At 55.5% G+C, this 19,071-nt stretch overlaps 1 long non-coding RNA gene across 1 annotated transcript; it reads left to right on the top strand.

The window, feature by feature from the left end:
* Positions 1-9,881: 9,881 nt before the first annotated feature.
* On the top strand, positions 9,882-17,679 carry LOC137220821 (uncharacterized). The gene is made up of 5 exons (XR_010941806.1): positions 9,882-9,985; positions 13,771-13,857; positions 14,065-14,207; positions 15,441-15,501; positions 17,267-17,679. It is a non-coding gene; the product is annotated as an uncharacterized lncRNA (long non-coding RNA).
* Positions 17,680-19,071: the final 1,392 nt, after the last annotated feature.

The raw sequence follows: 19,071 nt of genomic DNA, 5'->3' as shown, positions 1-19,071 counted from the left end.
GCCAGTACTTACCGAGGTGAACAAGGCCCACACAATCTGCACTTCCCCCATAACTGCCTTTGCTAAGGTAGCTCCTCTGGCCCTCTTGCTATTCCTAGAATATGCCAGGTATGGTCCCACCTCAGAGCCTTTGTAGTTTGCAGTTGCTCTTCCCTCTCCCTGGAACGTTCTTCCCCCTGGGTGACTGCTCACTCCTGCACTTCCTTTGAGTCTTTGCTCCAGGTCACTTTGGCTGCGGAGGCTGGCATGGTGGCGGTAGGGAGACATCCTCTGACCCCCTATTTTGACTGCAGTCCCCCCATCAGCACGCCCTCCCTTCCTCTTACTGCTTGTTTTTTTTCTATCACATTTCTTGCTTCTAACAGGTGTTATAATTTACTTACTTATCTTGTCTGTGGTCTGCCTGCCCCCAACAAGGGCAGGGATTTTTGTCCCTTTTGTTCACTGCTACATCCCCTGTGCCTAGAACAGGGCCTCCTCGTCACAGGTGCTCAGCCAGCCACATTAGAAGAGGCACCTCCCCACTTTGGGAGGCAGAGAGCAGAGGTCCAAAGAGAATACTATTTCCGTGCTGAGGTGTTTTTAATTTCTTTTTTTATTTCATTGACTCCTAACAACAGCCCTTTGTGGTGCCAACTGATTGGCCTCATGTCACAGATGGGAAAGCTGAAGCTCAGAGTGGTGGTGAAGGAGCGGTAGAGCTGGGCATCCTTCAGATCTCAAAGGACAGGCATTGGCGCCAGATGGCCCGGGCTGGGGCCAGGTGCCTCCATGCACCATCTACAAGACCTTGGACAAGCTTCTGTCCTCTCTGTGCCTCAGTGTCCTCATCTACACAATGGGAACAGTCACAGTACCTACCTCCCAGGGCTGTTGGGATGACTCAGGGTAACGGTACACGCACGTCCCTTAGTGTGGGACGCTTGGAAGGCACTCGGTGATGCTAGCTGTTGTTATTCTTGGAGCTCTGCTGCCTGAGTCAGGTCTCTGCGCCCCTCCCCACCCAGGGGTCTCCACAGAGTCTCCACAAGGGACCTCAGGTCAGCCCAGGGCTCTGCCTCCGAACGGCAGTGGCCAGGCTTGTCCACTCCCATTTGTTTAGGCAGAATTTAATTTCTCCCTAAGCTGAGAGTCCACTGCCCCCGTCCTGCCCTCTCCCTTGCTCTCATCAGCGGGGAAAATGAGCTCCGGGAGCTTTCCCCTGGTCCAGAAATCCAAGGTGAAGAATTTCATTAACAATCAAGAGGACATAATCAACATTCTAATAATTCCAGATCTGTACTCCCCCTTTTGCAGCCCCCCCAAAGTGCCCCATCCCCCCCACTCCACCCCATTCCCAGCTCTCCCAGATACACTCACCTTGACAAAGAAATCTCATTTCCTCTCCAACCGAATTTGCTTTGCTCTTAAATTCAGCACCTTACCTTCGGTCCTGACAATGAGGGGATGTACTCCAGACTTCCTGCACTTCTCCTGCTCCTGAAGGAGACATGAATGTGAAGGATGGGGTCATGATGGACTTGCTTCTCTTACACCTCCCGGAAGGTTCCAGGGTGGGGTGACACATTTTCCCCCTAAGGACTCAGGTCCTCCCTGCACCGTTGCCAGAGAAGCAGAACTTCTGGTGTGTGTGGGGTGCTCAGGTCATCTCTTCTCCAGGACTGTAGAGGGATTGAGAGCTGGTCAATGCCCTTTTCAAGTTCACTGGCATTTTACACAGTACAAGGGCCCTACCTTAAACCCCCTCCACCCCAGCACTTGGGGAGATCTAGCCTGTACCACCTTCTGGCTGTTTGATCGTGGGTAAGTCAATCTTTCTGGGCCTCAGTTTCCTTATCTGTAAAAGGGGGATGGTAGCAATAATGCCCTTCTCTCAAGGTCACTGGGGAATGAAATGAGATACTGCTCAGCACAGTGCCTGGTATGGAATGGGCACATACTGAGTAGTCGTAGTCTGTCACAGCATCTTTGGCACTTGAATCCTGAGCCGTGGTACTCACCATCCTCTCTCTCACCTCACTCCTGCCTTCACATCCCCTTGGAGTACACTGCGTTCTTATCGATACAGTGAAGCATGGGACACGAGTGTGTTAAACAGACATTTACAATCCAGTGTGGTAAGAATGGTGACAGGTGAAGTTCTGGGGGCTTTTGGAACCCAAAGGGGGTGTTATGTGGTGGTCAGAGGCTCTGGTGGGAGCTGAGACTGGAGGAATGAGGAGGGATTTGCCTGGAGAGGATGAGTGAGAAGGGGCTCTGAGCATGGAAACGGTCAGTGCGAAGACCTGGAGGTGAGAACTCCCGGGGGCTAGAGAGGAGAGTTCCTTATGGGGTGTGTGTGGCCAGAGTGGTCAACCAGGCCTTGGAAGCCACCAAGGGCAGTTTGGCTTTTATCCTCAGGGTGTGTGGAGCCGCTGTGCAAGGACACCGAGGAGAGTACTGGCCTGACTGTTCTCGAAACTTCTGTCTGGCTGCAGTGTGGGAGGGAGACAGGAGAGGGGCAAGGGTGGACCTGGGGAGATGAGTGAGGAGGGGGCTGGGGCCTGGGCTGCTGAGGGCTGCGGAGCAATGTGCCTTCCAGAGGCATCCTGGCCAGGGCTGGCGCTGACTGACAAGGTGGAGCTGACAACGGCCCCCTGGAGTCTGGCTTCAGCACCCACACCCACTGCGGGCGCCTGGAAGAGGCACGGGGGCCCCCTGCATGTCTGGGCCCCGGTGGGGTGGGGGGCTTCACATGGTCCAGGCCTGTCTGAGAAGATGCCTGAGGAAGCCCTGGGCTGCTGGAGCGGAGCCCAGAGTCCACTGTCATCCTGGCCTGGCCCAGCCCCGTGCTCTGTGCAGCTGAGGCCCCCAGATCCCAGGCTCAACAGGGGCTGTGGCAGTACGTTGAATTCTCTAATCTCTGAAGCTTCCTGAGATCCCTTTGGAGCCTTGAGCGGCCCAGGGGCGCACTTCCCTACGGTGGCTCCATGGCAGGGCTCACGGCACCTTCCCTGTGCTTCACGCACTCACGCTACACCACACACACGCGCGCACACACACACACACACGCGCGCACACACACACACACACGCGCGCACACACACGATGAACCTTCCAAGGAGAAGGAAGAGGGAGAAGAAAAGATATCCCCAGTTCCATTCTCCATGGCTCAGGCAGAGATTAACCCCTTAGGGGACAGGGTAGGGACTTTACTGTGCTCCAAGTGACAGGGTGCTCTCCCTACTGGAGCTTCAGCTGGGCGTCAAACCTAAAGACTCCTTCCCTTCCAGCTCTTCCCTAGGGCACACAGCTCTGGGTCACCTCCCCAACCTCTGCCCTACTCCCTAAGGGGATCTGCGGCAGGTCTGGCTGTGCGTGCGCGTGCGTGTGTGTGTGTGTGTGTGTGTGTGTGTCTTTCTGTCTGTCTATCTGTCTCAGGGAGAGGGGAGGTGGGGTGTGTCTGGGGAAAGAGGAGAGGAAGAAGGAAAGTCTTGCCTCCATTTCCAGCAGGCACAGGAGGAAGAGGTTAGACAGATGGTTACAAACCTCCTGGAAGATTTCCCGCCCTCACCCCTCCGGCCCCCAATCCTTCCTCCATATGGCAGCCACATTACTCTCCTGCCCCACATCTTTCTGTAGCTCCTCAGTGCCCTCAGACTCAAGTCCAAATTCTCCAACAAGGCTGACAGGGCCGCCATCCATCCTCCAGCCTTGCGTTAACACCCCTCCCCCAGAGCCTCCAGGCCTCTTCCCACTGCTCTTCCCTCTGCTGGTCCAGCCCCCCACCCTACGCTTCTTGCTCATTCTTTAGATATCAGAAACCTTGAAGCAAAGTTTCTCAGATTCCTCCTCCAAGCTAGGAAAGTCTCCTCCTTTGGGCACCCCAGGACACCACTGGCCTCCCCCACCCCCAGGGAAGCCTGTGCTTCTCCCATCCTCGCTCTGATCGCTCTGTGTCGTACCTGCCTGGCCCTTTCCCGCTCGAGGCTGTGAGCTCTGTGAGGGCAGGAGCTTGCCTTTCTAGAATCCTCAGTGCCCAGCACCATGCCTAGTATTCATTAAATATTAGTGGAAGGAAAACCCCAGGAATTATCAAAACGGTGTTATCTTTCAGGCTAGAAGCTGGTTGGCGATCACCAAAACAACCTCCTATTTTTGGAATAAACTTGCCCAAGGTCACAGAGAGGGAGTGGTTGAGCCAGGAATAGAATTCAGCAGTCCTAACCCCTGGGCCCTTGCCCTCCCACAGGGGGATCCAGAGAAGAAGTGGAGGCAGCCGGCAGGAAGTGGACACAGGGGGCGGGGCTTGGTCTGAGGATCCCTCAACAGCAGTGCCCATGGTGTTTGCACAGATGTGTGTGTGTGTGTGTGTGCTGCACTTGACTGGCTAGGAACCCCCTCCTGCCACCCCACAGTGAGGGGACCCAGCTCCCTGGGGAGGAGCCCACCCAGGACTTGGTGCTGGGGTGTCGCGGAGGCCAGGCGGTCAGATTGGACTTGGGATTTGTCATCTCAAAAGCCTATGGAAGCTGAGAGCAGATACCCAGGGGCCAAAGCAGGCGCTGGGGAGGCAATCATAGGCTAACAGCCTCCCAGCCTGAGATGCAATTAGGGGGGAATTCCCTGCGGGCTGGTAGGCAGCAGGGATGGGCAGTAAGTTGTTTGGAGTTGAGGATGGGGGCCCACCTCTGCCAGTCCTGGATCAGGGTCAGAGGGGCCAGGATGAGGGCACAGGTGGGTAAGGAGATCTCCAAATAGAAGGAAGAGTAGGGACATGGGTGCAAGTGAGCCAGAGGCGGGCCTTGGAGGTGAAGTACAATCATGGAAGATTTATGGGGTGGGGTGTTTTCCCAGGACCCCAGTGTAACAGTGAAAGAGCCAAGTTAACTAACTTAGATCCTCAGCCTTTCTGAGTGGCGGTTTCCTTCCCTATAAGATAGGAATAATAATAACAGAATCTATCTCTGAGGCCTATTGTGAAAGTTAAATGTGAAAAAGCATGTGGAGTGCTTAGCTCAGAACATGGCCCTTATTAAGTGTTTAGTAAACCATCACAATGACAGGAAAGATTTAGGGTGGTGGTGTCACATACCAGGCATACACACAAAATTTGGAATCATATAGACCTGGGTTCGAACCCCAGTTCCTCCACTTAGAAGCTCAATGACTTTAGGCAAAGCCTGAGCCCCTGGCCTGCTATCTGTAAACAGATGTAATAGCAGTACTTAACTTCAGCCAGGGGTGAGAGGAAGGTCAATAGGGAATGTCAACTGCCCTGGAAACAGGTTCTCCCTAAATGGTAGCTCCCAGGATGGAGCTGGGAATCACCCGTGCGCCCCGGATCACAGCTCCAAATCTTCTGCCGCTGAGACCACAAGGCAGCTCTCTCTGACCCCAGGGATCCTACCACTCCAGCCTGTCTAAGACAAAGGTCTGCAGAGCTGGCTTCCTGCCGGAGCCTTACAAGGAGCCAACAGGGAGATGTGACTGTGGTTTGGAGGGTGAGTTCTGTTTTGAAACTGCCACCAGATACACTGCAGCTGTGAGGAGCTGAGAACCGGCTGGATAAGTTTAGTCACAACTGCAGCCCCAGGCCCAGCCTCAGCTGGGGTGGGAAGGGGAGAGGGCACGGGGGGTTGCCATGCTCACCCTAACGGCCTTTACTGAGCACCTTATCTACATCACCTAGTGTAATCCTCATAACAACCCCATGAGGAGGCATAGGTATCCTTCCTATTTTACAAGTAGGGAAACTGAGCCCAGAGAGATGGAACGCCTTGCCCAAGCCTGCCTAACTAGGAGGCGTCAGCCGCAGGATTGTAACTCACTCGGGACTGCCCCAGAGCCCAGGCTTTTCAGCCCGGCAGTTGTGAGCTTCAGGAGCACGAAGCTTGATTAACAACCTGTGTCACACATACTCCTGCAGGATCCCCGTTCTGGAGGTCTGGAGGAATATGCAGGCTCGCAGTGTTAACAAGGCCCCGGATTCAGAGGCTGGTGGTCCAGGGACCACTCGGGGAAGGCCCAGGCTGATATCAGGCTGGGCTGAGGTAGAGACCATTGACTGGGCTGGAGGTCGGGGTGCTCCAGCCGCTGCGTTCCAGCCCCGTGGTCCCTCCTTACCTGCCTGCCTGGCCAGGGAATCAGTCCAGGTGCTTTGAGATAAAGAGGAAGTCCAGTCCTGAACCTGCTGAGGTGGCTGCTTTGGGGTAAATATAAACCTGGATTTCCTGGGCCCTGAATGACTCAGCACAACTGGGCCCAAGGTTTTCCTCTCCTCTGTTGGTGGAGAAGGTAGAAATCAGTGGCACCCAACTCCCTGGAAGTCATTTCCGTGAAGAGATCTCCTCCCCCAGCTCCAGCACAGGCTTTGGAAGGGGAAGCCACACTCTGTTCCCAGGGCCCACCTGAGGCCAGGGAGACAGCCTGGTGTCGCAGCAAGAGCGTGGGCCAGGGTGGGCCTGAATTCAAATCCCAGCCCTGCTACTTACCGGCTGTGTGGCCCGAGTCCCAGTTTCCTCGTCTGTAAAATGGGGATAAGCGTATCCACCTCTGCAAAGATTAATACGGAACATTTGCGAGGAAAGCACAGGCATTCTGCAAGTGTTTGTTTCCTTTCCTCTCCAGCCCCCAAGCCTCTCTGGCAACTGACATTCACCACCAGCAGCAGAGCCGTCCCCAGACTCCTCTTTAAAATGCGCAGAAGCGGGAAGAGAGGGAGGGTCATTCAGGCCACCTGAGATGAAGCGCGTGCAGAGCGCTGACTTTCACAGCTGTAGGGTGGAAATGATGATGTCCCTGTTACTGAGTTACTGACACCTGGGAAAAGCAGGTCTGGCAAGGCCTTCAATAGAAGATTCTGGCCCCACTCCCTTATTTGAAAAAAGGAGAAAGGCTGAGAGGGGGAGCTGCTGGCCCAAGGTCACCCAGAAAGTCAGGGGCTGGTAGAGGCAGGCTTGGGTCCACTTCAGCTGAGATTCTGCTTCCTTCGTGTCAGGAGAGACAGGTTGGGGGCTGGGGCGCTGACCAGGAGGCCCTGCTGCTCTTGGCCACTTCCCTGGCACCCGGAGCAGTCCCTGGCACATAGTGGAGATTCCATAAGGATTTCTCAAATAAATGAGTGAGTGAATGAACGAATGAGGGAGCAGGAAGACAATGCTGCCCTCCCAGGACAGGAGGGTATCTCTGGGAGACTATGGTCACCTTGACACGGGGCCCTCAGGGCCTCCCCAGGGCTGAGTCCACATGGCCACTTTGCCCGCTCCAGATGGCAGCTAGGGGAAGGGGGAGGGGGACTCCTCAGCGACTGGGACCAGAGCTGCAGCCAGAGGGATGGAGGTTAGACAGCAAGAGAGTTACTTGAAGGAGGCAGGGCGGCTGGGTGGTTTCTTTCAGAGCTCTGAGAGGGGGGAATGCTCTGTGTCTGAGGCGGGCGGACAGGAGGGCTTTGTGAGGGCTGGGGCGGGGGGCAGTGGCTGGGGGAACTCTGAGTCGCTCTTGTTCAGAGCCTGGGACCTCTGGGGGGGGAGGGCGGTCTGTGCGGGCAAGGGCCACCTCTGCTCCTCGGAGGCAGACCACACTCGGCTCCCTCTGGCTGCCCGGGATCCTGTTGCCATGGAGACACCAAGGCTCCTCTGAGAGCATTAGAGGTACTGGGCACGTCCTGCCCTCAGCATGGTTTAAAGCCTGCGGCAGGGGTGTGGCTGCAGTTGGGGCAGCAAAGAGCTTTGGTAGGACCTTGTCGGGCACAACACCAAAGACATAGGCGACGTGGCAGCCACCGGCTTTAGAGTCCACAGACCTGGGCCAGAATCCCATTTATTAACTGGTGGCCTTGGACAAGGGACATCACACCTCTGAGCCTCAGTTCCACCATCTGTAAAACGGGGTCGATAAGAGTCTTCCCGGGGTTGTCCTGCCGCTCTCTCGAGCCTGCGCTCGGAAAGCACAGTGCTGGGCCGGGGAGACTCGGTGAGTGGTAACCATTAGTTCTCTAATGGGCATTAGGGTTGGTGCTCTGCAGGAGTCTGCCTTGAAGGCAGCAGCTCCCTGCCCTCAGCCTGCTCTTTGGGACGCCTGGGTGGGTCTGGAGAGCGGCCTGACTCTTCTCCACAGACGCAGGTGATCAAGAGTCAGGACTTATGTCATCCTTTGAACATGGGCCTGGAGGCTCTGCCGCAGGCACATCTGAAAAATAAATAATAACAACTTGAATAATTCACAGAATCCGCGTGAATAATTCACCATGGCCTCCCAAGCACCAGCCGATTAGTGGTCCTCTCTGCCTCTGGCTGTCCTGGGGAATGTGGCCTGGCCCCAGGGGCGGGAGGTGGAGCACATGCAGGACCACTTGTGGGGCGGGGAGCCGGGGGCGTAGGGAGGACTCCCAAGGCTGTAGGGGCCTGGGGGCACAGCTGGGGAGGTAGGGTCCATGGTCTCTCTGGGTTCTACAGAGACCTCTGTGCTGGGGCAGCCAAAGGGGACTGTCCGAGGGTCCCTGAGCAAAGGGGATCCTGCAGCTGGCCATCGCTGCTTCCCCTCTGGGCTGCCTTTTGGAGACTTAGAGGGAGGACAGCCCTTCTTGGTACATTTTCATAACTAGTGACTAGCCCGCTGTAGCCCCATCTCCACAGGGACCCCAGGCTGGGAGGTCTCTCAGCCCTGAAATCAATCCTCCTGCAAAGCCCACACAGACCTCTCATGTTTCTCCTGGGAGGTAGGATGAGGTGGGGATTAAATGCCTCCGCTCAGGGCTCAGGCAGAGTTCAATTCAACCACCCGCTCACTGACTATGCGACTTGACCAAATGGCACAAATGTTCCGGGTCTCCACTTCCTGGTCTGTAAAATGGGGATTAAAAACACCTGCTTCATAACGTTATTACTGTTCTGCGGACGAAGTGATGTAATGACCACAAATTGCTTAGCGCAATGCCTGGCACGTAGTAAGTGCTAAAAAACAGTAGCTGTGATAGAGACTCATTACCTTTCCCAAGATAGCATGCTGGGGACTCGGGGCAGGAAGAGGGCTGCTCAGACATTGCAGATGTTCACATAAGACATGATCTGCAGGCCCAGGAGATGGGCATAGACTGCCAGGCGACCCAAGGGAGGCCTGCCTGTGAAAGTGTGTGTGGCCTCCAAGATCCTGCCTCCAAGGAGGTCCTCCACTCGAAACACCCGGGATCCTGCTGAGCACTTGCCACGATTTGTGGTTATTTTCTTGGCTATTTATCGCATTCTGATTACGTGCCTTCCCCAGTCGACTGTGAGCTCCATGAGGACAGGGCCCTCATCTGTCTTGTTGACCAGTATCTCCGCAGGCCCTAGAATACTGCCTGGCACATAGTAGGTGCTCAGTAAATATTTGTCCATTGAATGAATAGACGCCTCAGCTGGGCAAGGTTTTAGAAGGCACGAGATCATGAAGAGCTGCCGGAACGGAGCCTCCACTGTGGGTGGGTCGGGAGGGGTTCTGGCGACAGGAGCTGGGTGTGCAGCTCAGAGGGGGAAGGTGGCTCTGGGGCTGGCCCCTGCCACACTGGCTGCTGGTGACGCTTCAGGGGTGGGGGCAATGCCTGTCTCCCTGCTTCTTACCTCCTAGGTAAGCCTTCCCTAGACCAACAGCACAAAGGAGGCTTAAAGGTGGCACAGGCTCGCTGCACCTTCCCCAGTAATGATTTAATCGCTTGTTTAGAATTTCCTGTGGCATTAATGATTATCCCCCAGAACAGAGGGAATAATTGTCTGTGTTCTCATGGTGAGCGAGCTCCCTGTTAGCGGGAGCTGAGCCTGCTCTTCTGTAATCTTCTCCTCTCACCTGCCTGTCACTCACCCGCCAGGTTGATGGGGATGGATGAGCTCCTGCGTGCAGGGCTGCTGGGAAGCCACCTGGAGCTGCACGACCTCGCCAGGGCTAGGAGGCTGCAGGGAGGCCAGAGGGACTGAGAAAGAGATGCACAGAAACGCAGAGAGCGATGGAGAAACAGCAAGAGGCAGAGACGGTGAGAGAGAATGATACTGGGAATCTGTGTTCTTGGGCTGAGTAATCCCCACGCTCAGCTCCAGTTCTCCCCAGCCGCCTCACTCGTGCTGTTTTACAAAAGCTTCTGTGCATGAATGTGAACACTCCTGTGTGCACGTGTGGACATTTCTAGGGCAGTGGTTCTCAAAGAGCGGTACCCGTACCAGCAGCATTAGCAGTACCTGGCGTTTGCTTGAAATGCACATTCTCAGGCCCCACCCCAGACCTTCTGGATCTCAAACCTGGAGGTGGACCGTAGCACTCTGATAAGCTTTCTAGGTGATCCTGGTGTACCTAAGGGTGAGATGGCCTGCTCTAATGTACAGAGTGTGTAGAGGTGTGTCAGGTGGATACACGTGCTGCTGTGTGGGCACGTGGCCACGTGTACACACATGTGTACAGGTTGCTGGCCTCAGCTCTGACCCCCTGCAACGTGGCTCAAAGGGAACCATGTCCTGGCCCCGCTAGACCGGGGACTGGGAATCCCAGGGACCTGTCTCCACCCCACCCCTCCGTGAGCCACTGCTGTTGGGCTTTGAGGAAGTGACTTTTCAGGGATTAAGCAATTTAAGGAGTACTATGCAAGGCTGGGGGAGCGAATGATTGGCTCTCAGCCGAGAGCCACAGCACCCACCTGCCGGAGCAGCCGGCAACTCAGCACAGTTTTGGCTTGTGGGTGATATTTCAGGAAGGGGGAGTGGGAGGCAGGGTGGGGTGAGAGCGACCCTGGGTTCTCTGAGGGTGGCTCTGGGATGTGAGGGTATTGCAGGGGGAGGGGAGGGGAGGGGAGGGGGAGAGGAGGGTTATGATGGGGGGTGTGCGTGGGGAAGGAGGGGGAAGCCGAGGGAGGCTGGGCAGACTGAAGGAAGTGAGGGAGGGAAGAGGAGGGAGAAGAGCAGAGAAGGGAGATACTGTGGGTGGAGGAGGGAAGAGAAAGAGAGACGAGTGGTCAAGACAGCAGAACAGTGAGGGTGGTGTTACCAAAACGGTCTTTAGGGGGCTGGATGGAGGGAGGTCTCTAGGGAGTGGGGATGCCTGAGGCTCAGGGAGGAGGGGGCATGGGGCCCCCTCCCACCCTAGGCTTACCTGAAGGAAGGGGTGTGGGCATGAAATTCACTAGGAATCTGAAACAAATAAAGTGAGCTGCTTGTTGGGTTTTGTATTTAACAAGACAAATAAATGGAAGGAGTATGAATAATTAGGAAGTAACGAAGACCTTGCAAAAATAGCTTTTTCTTAAAAAAAAAAAAGGTAGAAAAGAAAATAGGTACTCAGAAAGCCAGAACATATGCAAATTACCCAACCTGGGCTGGTGAGTGAGTCAGCAAGCCAGGACACCGGCGGGAACAGCTCAGCTGGGCCTGGGGAGGGGGGGGAGGGGGGCAGTTGACCAGGCAGCCAAATCCTGCCAGAGTGGGCTGGGAAGTTGAGATCATGTACCTCCCCCTCGCTTCCCAGCCTGCCGCTCTCTGCTGGAGCACCTGGGACCCATTTGGGGGAGACCATAGCAGTCCCCAGCAGGGATGCTGACCTCAAATGTCTAAGCCCAAACCCCCAGCAGCTCTCACTTCCTTTAATTACCACTGGGGACCCATCATCCATTAATTTCATGCAACCCTTTCTGAACTCCTTTCTATTTTCAGCTTGTGCAGACCCCTTGGGGGTAACAAATTCCAGAAGTTGGACAGCAGCTGTGTAAAGCAGGACTTCCCTTTAGAAATCCTAAATTAAGTAACTCCAGCTTCAGAAGGAACCTCCCTGTTCTGCACTAACGTTTCCTTATCAGTAACTTGGGAGGTTTGGTCCATCCCTCCTCCCAGCCCGCAATGTTTCCAACAGCCCCCTTGCTCCAACATTACAAATATTCTGAGCTCTGAAGTCAGACTTGGGTCCAAACAGGGGCTCTACCACTTCCTAGCTGTGTGATCTTTGAGCAACTCACTTATCTTTCTGTCTGTAGTGTTTCCATCTGAAAAATGAGAAGTAATTATATTGCCTATTTCAAAAATTGGCACATGATGAAATAATGTATGTAAATCATCTAAAACAGTTCCTAGCACACAGTAAGTTGTGGTTCTGCGCTGTTCTAGCCCCAGTGGGAGAGCCGCGAGCAAGACGGGGAGACCCCTGCCCTCGGGCAGCTTCCATCCCAGGAGGAGGTGGGGAGGTGACCGTTAGCCAGGACACAAAAGAATACAGTGATCCCAAAGAGTGGTGGAGCTCTGAGGACAATGAAAAGGTGATGGGAAGGTGCGGGACAGATGGCTGATCTGGGAAGACCTCTCTGCTAAAGTGGCACTTGAGCTGAGAAGAAGCCCGAGAAGTCGTCTGGGGGAGGAATTTTTGAAATTAATCTCAAGGTTCGTAAGCAGTTCAGGACCACACTTTCTGTATCCTGTGTGATTTCAGAGAATTTGACCCCCTCAACCCTCATCCCACTCTCCTTCCTACTCAGGTTCCCCGCTCTGGGCTGAGTCCCCGTCTGTTCACGGTTCCAAGGCCCGAGAAAGCAGTGGAGCTGCCAAGGGGCTAAGAGCTCGGCCTCCTCCTTCCTTCGCTCCCTCACTCCCACGCCGTCCCTCCCTGGTTCTCTCCCCTTGCCACTGCCCAGGGTGATGGATGCCTCCTTCCCAGGGCTGAGTCATGCGCTGCCTCTTGGAAGCCATGGGCGATGTCTCTGCCACCTCCCCACTCCCTGCCGGCCGCAGTGGGGAGGCACCTTTATAGGGCCTTTCCCCGGGGACACACATAAATTCTGCTTCACTCTGGCTTCAGGCTGCAGGAGAAGGGGCCGCTGCTCAGAGCTACTGTCTTTAATGCACACCAGGAAACTGAGACAGGGAGGCTTGCCTGTGCCGCCACCCGGCAGAGGCTGAGCAGGGGCTTGAGGCCAGATCTCCAGACTCTGTGTCCAGTGCTCTTTTCCTGGCACACTTGACTGCTTGCCTGCATTTAGGGCTTTGCCAGGATCTCAGCTTCTTGAGTTCCAGAGCCGGGTCTGTGCAGCCTCCTCTGAGTAGTCCACAGTCCAGCGCTCTGTGTAACTAGCCTCACTGTGGCTCTGGGACTGATGGCTAGTGACTGCTTAGGGTGCGTGTTGAGGTTTTTGATGCTGCATGGGGCTTAGAGGAAAGAGCATTATAGTTCAGTGGTTCTCAAATTTCAGCCTGCATCAGAATCACCTGGAGGGCTTATTAAAACACAGATTGCTCGCTTCCACCCCCAGAGTTTCCCATACAACGGGTCTGGTGTGAGGTCTGATAATTTGCATTTCTAACCAATTCCCAGGTGACGCTAACAGCTGCTGGTCTGAGAACCACTTTGAGAACCACTGCTGTAATTGACTAGCGCTGTCTGCTTTGGGTATGAGAATGGGCAATTCTGACAAGTATGGCATAAATTTGCCATCCCTCTTCTAATATGATTTCTGAATCTTTTTGTCATAACTTGCAAATCTTTATTTCACAGACAGCCAGAGTAATCTTTTCAAGATGCAAATATGATCATGTGATTTAAAACCCTTTGAGGACACCAGATAAAGAGAAAAGGCCATAATGTGGTCTACAGGGTCCTGCACCGTGTGGCCACTGCCCACTTCTGCAGCCTCATTTCACACCACATGGCCCCCTGTGTCTCCCTTCAGTCCCTCCCATTTGCTAGCATCTCTTTGGGCACAGGACATTTGCACATGCTGTTCCCGCTGTCTAGAATGCTCCTACCACCAGTCAAGCTCCCTGACTAATAAACTCCAAACTTATTTCTCAGATCATTTGGGCAGAGGGAAGAGCAAACGCAAAGGCCCTGAGGTGGGAATGAGCTGGAGCAGAAAGAAGGTCTGATGCCTTTAGTGAGGTGAGTGGATTGAGGAGAGTGATGAGGGATAAAGTCGCAGGGTCAGGTCATCAGTGTCTGTGCATAGACAGATGAAGGCCAAGGTGAGGAGGCGAGCTGATGACCAAGCAGATTGCCGCTGACTGCTCTTAGGAACAGGGGGAGGTGGGCTTCTTCTCAGAGTCAGAGAGGCTGGGCCCATACCTGAACCAGAGCATCCCCCTCCAGGCAGGACCTTAATGAAGACCTGTCTGCGGCATCCTTGCAGCCAAGATGCAGGCCCAGGCAGAGCCCGTCTCCTGACCACTCACAGTCCCTCGCGAGATTTCCCGGATCCCCTACTCAAGAAAAAACTGGGATGTGCCTCTCAGGTACAGTGATGAACAGGTGTTCTTTGGCAGGTGTTTCCACGACTGGCGGGTGTTTCTGAGTTGGGGGGTGTTGAGTCCCTCTGTCTTGGCCTCATTTCTGGGGCTCGAGCAGCCCCTCCCTGGGGCAGCCAGACTTGGGGGGTGGGGCTTCGGCAAGCGCGATACAGCGAGGAGCTATTTAAAGCTGCCGGCAGCTCGCCCCTTCTGTTCACGGCTCTGGGCTCTGGGCTCTGCCGGGTGGGAGCTGCCATCGTCACGCGCCCACCGGCGCACACAGCAGCCCAGTGCACCCACACAGAGACGTGGGGGAGGGTCTTTCTGTACCTCCACATTCTGGCCAGGGGTCCTGCTGCTCATAAGGCAGGGCCAATAAGGCAGGTGTGGATCCTGGAGAGCCCCTCACTCCCAGCGCATGTTCCCATCCACAGCCCAGGCGCGTCGCCTAAATTTAGGTCACTCCCACCCACACTGGCTACAAGTGTAACCAATTAACGGCTTTCCGAGGGTGTTGGTGGGGGGCGCAGGCGGGGCGTGGGGGTGGGGGAATCTTCAGGCCCACGAGGGACTGGAGGGGCTTCTTTGGTTCCGGAAGGCTGTCCCCGACCTTGAGGGAGGAACCATGAGCCCCCGGCTCCTCCCACAGCTGCAACCCCAAATGAGTGGGTCCCCCTGGAACGGTAGTTAGCGGTCCTCCCATCTGCCACTCACACCTCCCAGGGTCCCACAGCAGGGAATCGCCTGTGAGGGCTGCCCCGGGTCCGCAGGGGTTCAGAGCATAATCCGTGGAGGCAAGCAGGCCCTGGTATGAACCAAGCAGGTAGCTTAACGTGAGCCTGTTTCTTTCTCTGGGAACTGGGGGTAAAAATAATGTCCACCTCGTAGCTATGAGGATTTTAATATAAATGCACAGAGCCTCGCCACAGACTAGCACTGAGCAAGCTCTGAATAAGTGATGGCCTCTGCCAACATTCCTATGGTTATCATGCTATATTTTGAAATTGGCCCCTTCTCCCCCACACCGGGTAGGGTGGCCCCCTCCAGGCCCCTGTAGATACAGACCTGGGCTGAAAGTCCTGGGGGCAGGGGTGGGGGTGGGGGACACAGTAGGTGACTTTGGCCTTGACTGTATGTGCTGGTTGTGTCCTGGACACACACGGGCCCTGAGCACACATCAGGATTCTAGCAGTGCTGACGAGAATGTGCTGGAAACTCCGTCTCTGCTGTGATCCTCAGCAGAAGCACATCTGGCTCACAGAGCCCAGGCCTAGGAGCTACGCCACCGGCGCCTTCTCAGGTGAGAACCGCTGATTCCTCCAGACTGGGGCAAGTGGGAACTGGGGCTCTTCTTTCTGGACCAGGCAGACAGGTAGACAGGCAGACAGACAGCTCTCTGCAGGGTCAGCCCTGAAATACAGTCTGCCACCTGCAGGACCAGCCCACCCCTTACAGATGTGGGGATCTACAGGGGTGATGTCCTAAGTAGGAAAGGCTGTTAGCAACTCACAGCTGCAGAGGGAGAGTGGAGATGGGGAAGCCTAGGAACTGAGAGGTGAGGGCTGGAAGCAGCAAAGTGAGTGAGGGGAGAGAGAGGGCTGCATGAGGTGCAAGTGGGGAGAAAGGAGAGGGGCAAGCAGATGGAGGGCCCTAGGAGGCTCATCCCATGGCCTTTCACCACATCCATGCCTCTTGTTTCATTTAATGCCTACTTCTGACCCCTCCTATAACCGCTCCACTCACATTCATTGTCCCTTGAATCCTCTCCTGTGTCCCATCACTCCCCCCACCCCAGGCTCCTCCCCCCCCAGGGGCTCCTTCTTCACAGCCAACCAATGTCCCGTCCTCCCACCCCAGCCCTTCACTGAACCCTCTTCACATCTAGGCCACGTCGTTGCATCCAATGGGGCCACGACCCCCACCCAAGCCCTCCATTGTCCCGCCCAGAGTCTCCTCTAGAAAGCCCCAGGTCCTCTGCCAAAGTTCCAGAGATCCAGCTCCAGCCCAGCTCCCTTTTCTGGGTCCCCATCGCCCGCTTCCATCATCGTGTTCCACAGCCAGCCACCCGGGAGCTGAATCAGAGCCATAGAGCTAACATTTTGCACACACGTCTCTCCAGATGACAGGCAAGATGGGCCTTCTGCCCTCGGCCCACACGCACCGGTGCTCAGGAAGTACAGAAAGCCAGGGCTGCACCCCACACCGGGTGGGGGAGGAGGGCTGGGGGGCCCTTTCCTTCTGGATAACTGGCCTGGACCCGTCCTCTCGAGATTTTGCTCAAGGCTGGGACTTACCTTTTACGGAGCAGAAAAAATACACTGTAAGATGGAGAAAGACATAGAGGCTGTAGACAGAGACTGGGGGAAAGTTCCTATCAGAGATGGGGATGGGACAGGAAAACAGGGCAGGAGAGGCAGGGCGAGAGACTGGTTAGACCCAGACATCAGAGACAAGGACAAGGAGAGACAGAAATAGGGAGACGGAGAGGGAGAGGGAGAGGGACTGAGGAGGGGAGACGGAAGCAAGATGAGCAAAAGGAAGGTAATTGTGAGAGTGGGGGAGGGAGAGGAAAGGGACCCTGAGAGCGGACAGGAGCTGTCAGCCAAGGGGGGGAGGAGCTGCGGGAGCGGGAGCTAACACTGAGGGGAGCCCTCACAGACACTCAGGGAAAACAGAACCCAGAGCCTCCACAGAAGGATCCAGAGCTTTACCCTGAGGGGGGAGAGCAGAGGCAGTTCCCAGGCACCCCCCACCCACCCACCCTGCCCTGGGACCAGAGGGGAGCTGCTGGCAGGCGAGCCTGAAGAGATGGTGAGGACCACGCACCCCCGACCTGGCAGAGCCCAGGCCCAGACCCTGCTAGGAAGGGTTGGGCTGAGCCCAGGGGAGGCCCCTGATGCCAGCCCAGTGCTCTCTTGCTGCCAGCATTGCTTCTGCCCAATCATATTCACAATAGCCACCATTTATTTGCACCCCTACTAGGTGCCACTTACATCCGTTATCTCTTCCAATCCTTTCACATAAAATGCTGCAAGGCCAACACCATTGTTACCCCCGTTTTACAGATGAGAAAACTGAGACTCAGAAACATGAAGAGAGGGGCTTCCCTGGTGGCGCAGTGGTTGAGAGTCCGCCTGCCGATGCAGGGGACATGGGTTCGTGCCCCGGTCCAGGAAGATCCCACATGCCGCGGAGCGGCTGGGCCCGTGAGCCGTGAGCCGTGAGCCGTGAGCCGTGGCCGCTGAGCCTGCGCGTCCGGAGCCTGTGCTCCGCAATGGGAGAGGCCACAACAGTGGGAGGCCCGCATACCGCAAAAAAAAAAAAAAAAAGATGAAGAGCTTTGTTTAGATCTAACTCCCCACATTGTCTGTGAGCCTCTGCTTTTCTAGCAGTACCATGAAGTTCCATCTCTGCTCTAACATTTTGTGATTCTGCAGTTTTCCAACACATACACGTGGGTGGACTCCAGGACACACACACACACACACACACACACACACACACACGTGTCCCCAGAGGGGACTTGGCATCTGTCCTTCATCTGCCCCTTGGCTTCCCCACCCCCACCCCCAGCATCTCATGCTTTCCCTCCACAGTATCTCAGATCGCCTCCCTCTAGCTCAGCAGCTAAGCACGAGGATGATGTCATTCTTTTTATTTAAAGAAAAGGGCTGAGCTGGAGCTTCAGGATGGCAGTCCACGTGGGAGCAGGAGGCAAGTGACGGGCCACGCCGGCTCCTGGCGCAACCTCTTCTGTCCCCCCAGCTGCCATCTGCTGGGCTGCTTCATGACCCTGCCCCTTGCCCTGAGAAGCCCCTTAGGAGGCCCTGCTCAGCACGGGAGCAGTATGGGTGAGACCAATGGGAGAAGGAAAGTGGATGCCAGAGGTCTGCAAGGATAGCATGCTTGTTAAGGGCTCCCTGGGCTCAAGGAATGTGGTGCTGTTAAAGCCGTGATGCAGGGGAAACTGAGGCTCCAGGACAGAGTAAATCACTCAAGGTGGTTATCTATGTACAGCATCCCGGTTAGAGGGTACCTGGGAGGAGGACTGAAAGGGGAACTTACTCCCTGAGTCACTAAGTCTGAGTTCTTCCTCCTTCCTCCTTTCATGGTCAGAGTCTAGTCACCTGTTTCTCTCTGGATCACCCAAGAGTGGGCATCAGTGAGGAAGAGCCCCTGTTCCAGGAGCGGGACCTGCTTGGCTTGCCCTAGGTTCCCAGTTCCCTTCCAGGGCCTGTCCTCCCATCCACGCAAGACCTCCTAGCTGTATCTCTACCCCGTTCCAGCCTCAGCCTCACTCCCTTCTGGGAAGCCTCTTTTTGGAGGGGCATGGAGAATTTATGACCTCATGTAAATCTAGCAACATCGCTAAGAGGTTGGTATGACGACTGCCTTCCTCATTTTACAGCCAAGGCAACTGAGGCTGGGAAAGGAGGAGCAGCCTGCCCAGGTCACACAGCTGGTCAGTGGCAGAGCCAGCGTGCGAATCCAGGTTTGTCGCGTTCTGAAGCCACTGTCCTCTGCTTCTCCCTATTCTGCAGGACTCTCCCTCAGCTCCCGAGAGACCCCCGCAGCTTCCCTGCGCTCCCCAGCCCTCTGCCAAGGCTGAGGAGCTATTAGGAGTCCACGGGCCCCCATTCTCTTCAACTATGTCCTGGCGAGAGGCTCCATACCCGGTGAACACCAGCTTCTGTTCCCCCAATCTGTTCCCAGGGTCCCTGGCCCAGGCAGCGTTCAGTGAGTCCCTGCCAGAAGCAGGCGGAGATGCTTGTTCTATGTTTTATTTAGCCACTAATTGCCTGCATTTAAAAGGCATCACGGTGCCACAGTCGTCCTCTGTTTTATGCCCTGATGCGTGTTTCTGCACGAA

The sequence above is a fragment of the Pseudorca crassidens genome, chromosome 3, assembly GCF_039906515.1.
Source record: "Pseudorca crassidens isolate mPseCra1 chromosome 3, mPseCra1.hap1, whole genome shotgun sequence".
Lineage (NCBI taxonomy): Eukaryota > Metazoa > Chordata > Mammalia > Artiodactyla > Delphinidae > Pseudorca > Pseudorca crassidens.
This window is presented reverse-complemented; position numbering and strand designations above follow the sequence as displayed.